Source organism: Cupressus sempervirens, chromosome 3, assembly GCF_028749045.1.
Source record: "Cupressus sempervirens isolate cs-2001-9-10 chromosome 3, ASM2874904v1, whole genome shotgun sequence".
NCBI lineage: Eukaryota > Viridiplantae > Streptophyta > Pinopsida > Cupressales > Cupressaceae > Cupressus > Cupressus sempervirens.
This window is the reverse complement of record NC_143120.1, coordinates 710,138,097-710,141,422: the sequence shown is the minus strand read 5'-3', so window position 1 is coordinate 710,141,422 and position 3,326 is coordinate 710,138,097. Positions and strand designations below refer to the sequence as shown.

At 34.6% G+C, this 3,326-nt stretch overlaps 1 pseudogene; it reads right to left on the bottom strand.

The window, feature by feature from the left end:
• Positions 1-364: 364 nt before the first annotated feature.
• On the bottom strand, positions 365-2,786 carry LOC149568733 (putative multidrug resistance protein; annotated as a pseudogene).
• Positions 2,787-3,326: the final 540 nt, after the last annotated feature.

The window sequence follows — 3,326 nt, the reverse complement described above, 5'->3', positions numbered from 1 at the left end:
GAATAGGCCGTCTGTGTCTCCCTCTACTGGGTTTTTGACTTGTTTTTCTTTAGGATTTTAACCTTGTATGATCTATTGGAATGTTATTTTAGATCCAATCACCTTTATAAAATATATACCATTATTTTCTAGAAAGTAATGCTGACATCTACTCAATAAGAAAGGAAAAGAAAAAGAAAAGAGAGAAGAGAAAGAAAAAAGAAGAGTTGTAAACTAAAAATCTCCTACAAATTTACTAGATAAATAATCAGTAGGGGTACAACAATATCTACATGGCCTTGTGAGAGGGAATATGATGTGGACAGACTTGTTTTCCTTTTTATCAATCTATAAGATAAATTTAAGTAGTTTATTATTGGTGTTGCTAAATTTGGTGGAGATTGAAGAAAGCTCCTCTCTTGTTCATCAAGTCTAGAGGAGTACCCCGCTCAACAATCACTCCATTGTGGAGAATAGCCACAAATTGAATAGTTCAAATGGTGTTGAAGGATTGTTGTTCGACCTGCCACAACTTTGTATAAGGTAGCCTGTACCACCTTCTCACTATCACCATCCAATGCACTTGTTGCCTCATCAAGCAACAATATATGTGGATTCTTTATGATGGCCCTTGATATTGCTATCCTCTATTTCTACCCTCCAGATAGTTGTGTTCCTTTGTCTCCACACTTGGTCTCATACCCATCTTTCAAGTTCCTTAAATGTATATACAATTAGTTTTGAATATTGTACACATTATTTTAAGATTGAATAGTTATTTCTAGATTTACAATATGAAGTGGTGTGCATTGGTAGCTATAGTAGCTTGAATAATCTCAGCTTCAGTTATTGTGGGTCTTCCATATAAGATGTTATATCTAATGCTTCCTATGAATAAGACCAACTCCTACCCTACTACTACAATATGTTTAATCAAACATCTCAAACTCAAAATTTTAATGTCAATTCCATCAATTGTGATGGTTGCTTTGAGAGGGTCATAGATCCTCTCTGTCAGTCCAATTATGGTCAACTTGCCTAACCCACTTGGCTTGACTAAAGCTATGCTTCTCCCTATGCAAACCTTTAAGTTAAAATTTCTCAATATTGTAGCATGTGGGTGGGCTAGATAAGAAAAGTCTACGCTTTCAAATGCTATGTTTCCTTGGATCGTGAATTGTTTTGTTCCTTGAGGATCATCTAGGTTGATTTTAGTGACTTTGTCCAAGATTTCAAACACAAATTTGAACATAGCAGAGCCTTTAGTGAGGTTTGAAGTCATACTGCCTACTTTTGTGATTAATCTTCTTGTGCTCAATAGGATGAAGAATACCTTAAATACATCCTCTAGGCTGATCAACCCCTAGTGCACAAGCCTTCCACCAAACTAGTAGTGAAAACCCCAGGTTAAGAAGGTGAAGCTCTATGCACTACCCATTACAATGCCTGCTAACCATGATTGCTTAATGGTTTCCTTGTGAGTATGTATCTATGATTCTCTAAATAGTGAGAGGACTCTCTTACTGGAATAGAAGGCTGTGATCGTTCTGTAGTGGGTCATTGCTTTTGTTGCTATTGATTTTTTTAGGAATTTGCATACTTTTTAGATGTTCTCTTTAAGAGAACTTTTCTATTGTAAAAGCAAAGAGTTGTGAGAGGCTAGATGGATATCATCACTATAGCAAGTTGCCATGCTATTTCCATTCCCAATGCCATTGCCACAATAATTACTGTAGAATTATGGATCACTAGAGATATCCTATCAACCACTAGAGATTTTACCTGCATTGAGCCCCCATAAAATCTCATTAAGTTTGCCATGGTCCATTCAACCAAAGCCAAACTTTAGTACTTAAATGCATAGAGGTAATGTGCAATGTGTATATATAGTCAAATTCTTAATCAAACTGCTTCATACTATTTGGTTTGTATATTCACATTATTGCTTAAGAATAAAAAGGAAGTTATGACACTTTGCATTGCCTTTTGGGATTATGAATTTTTTTATAAATAGTTCCATGAATCTCCTAATATAAATTATTATATACTTTGTCTGTGAAAATAGGTATGAGTAGTAGTACCAAATTGGACCTTTGTTTCCTTACCACATTAACTTCATTCACAAGAATAGAAAAAATGGTTCTAGGAGATATCTCTTCCTGATCATACCATCCAAACTCAAATGTCAAAAGCTTGGCCAACATTCTCTCTTGAATTCTTTTGGTGATCAATTTTTCCATTTTTGCAATGTTGTAGTGCTTAACAAGATTGACTGTAAAAGAAATGATGAATAGAGAGAAAAATACTAGGTTGTATGACCTTATCCTTGATTTCATCTATTGACGATCTCTAATAAAATATGTAGAGATCATCCCACCCAAGACAAATGCATAGATTGGATACACTGCACCATATATAAGAGTGCATGCACTACCCACTAAGGCCCTCTTCCACTCAGGCGTAGTCAAAGCCATCAATTTGCAGAAAGAGGAGGGTTTTCCAATTAGCCTATTGGCTATGCTACTCTTGTCCTCCAAGTGTGTGAATAAGCCTGATGAAGGGTTAGAAATGCTTTTTCTTCTTTAATTTCTCATGCTTGTAGTGGAGGATTCATCTTCTAGTTCTATAGAGTTGTTTTCTTCAATATTTGCATGCTACTGCTGCATGCTCCATAGCATGTTGTGAACTCCATTTGATTGATTAATAAGGTCCTCATGGTTAGAAAAGGTGTATATGTTGATAATATTATAGAGATTGAAGTTAAAAGTGTACAAGATGTTGTTCAACTTTTGTTTATGGTACACCATATATTTCATTGTAAATTTAACCTAATCAAATTTTGGTTATGATAACAGTTTAATCAGTTTGCAACATACTCTAAAGATTGTTATGATTTCTTTATGATTGATAGGGAGCATCAAATAGAAAGGTTTCAACAACTAATATGAATTGTGAGAGTAGTTGTTCACACAATGTTTTTACATGTGTTATTGAGAGCCACTGGGAAAAGGACTCTATGACCAACATTCGCTATGGAATGCTTAAGTCTTGCTGGTTTAGAAAGGTATATTAGAAATAATTTTTTTTTATATCTATACTTACCAACTCTTGACTTTTTGCATTTTCCCTTTTCCTTCTTGTTGTGTTGCTTGGCTTAGTTTATTATGAAATAGGCAAAAAAGTTCTGGTGTAGAGGGTGAATGCCTAAAAGAAGCTGCAAACATTAACAAGTCCTTGTCAACTCAGGTAATTGTGAAGATTCTTCACATGAAACTCTATGGACATACTATATACATACATCAAATGTTTAGCTAAAGAGTATCAACATTTATTAATGGCATAAATGA